The 296-nt window shown below is 31.1% G+C and overlaps 3 protein-coding genes across 5 annotated transcripts in view; 2 read left to right on the top strand and 1 right to left on the bottom strand.

Moving 5' to 3' along the window:
• LOC137490924 (uncharacterized) overlaps window positions 1-296 on the bottom strand; it is a 671,652-nt gene that overhangs the window by 193,225 nt on the left and 478,131 nt on the right. The gene's annotated exons all lie outside the window — the stretch shown is intronic.
• The window catches only part of si:dkey-151g22.1, a 472,026-nt gene that overhangs the window by 126,099 nt on the left and 345,631 nt on the right, over window positions 1-296 (top strand). The gene's annotated exons all lie outside the window — the stretch shown is intronic.
• The window catches only part of LOC108183685 (uncharacterized), a 301,560-nt gene that overhangs the window by 62,881 nt on the left and 238,383 nt on the right, over window positions 1-296 (top strand). The window lies entirely within an intron of this gene.

The raw sequence follows: 296 nt of genomic DNA, 5'->3' as shown, positions 1-296 counted from the left end.
CCCTCTCTTCCTTTGTCCATCTTTTTTTTTCCACCAGAATCATCAGACTAAGAAAATAACTAGTTTTAGTGGAAACTACCAGTAAGAATTGTATGTACCTTGGCTCAAAGCAACCATCTTTAAATTTATATTACATTTATTAATTTAGTAAACTTTTATGCAAAGTGATTTACAAATTGAAATTAGAAGTTTTAAACATATGTAGATGTATTTATCTACTTATTCATTCATCTTGAAATGGCTTAGACCTGGGGGCTTAACCTCGAATTAATGGGGTACATTGCAGTAACTGAAAC

Source organism: Danio rerio, chromosome 4 (genome assembly GCF_052040795.2).
Source record: "Danio rerio strain M-AB ecotype USA chromosome 4, GRCz13ab, whole genome shotgun sequence".
NCBI lineage: Eukaryota > Metazoa > Chordata > Actinopteri > Cypriniformes > Danionidae > Danio > Danio rerio.
This window is presented reverse-complemented; position numbering and strand designations above follow the sequence as displayed.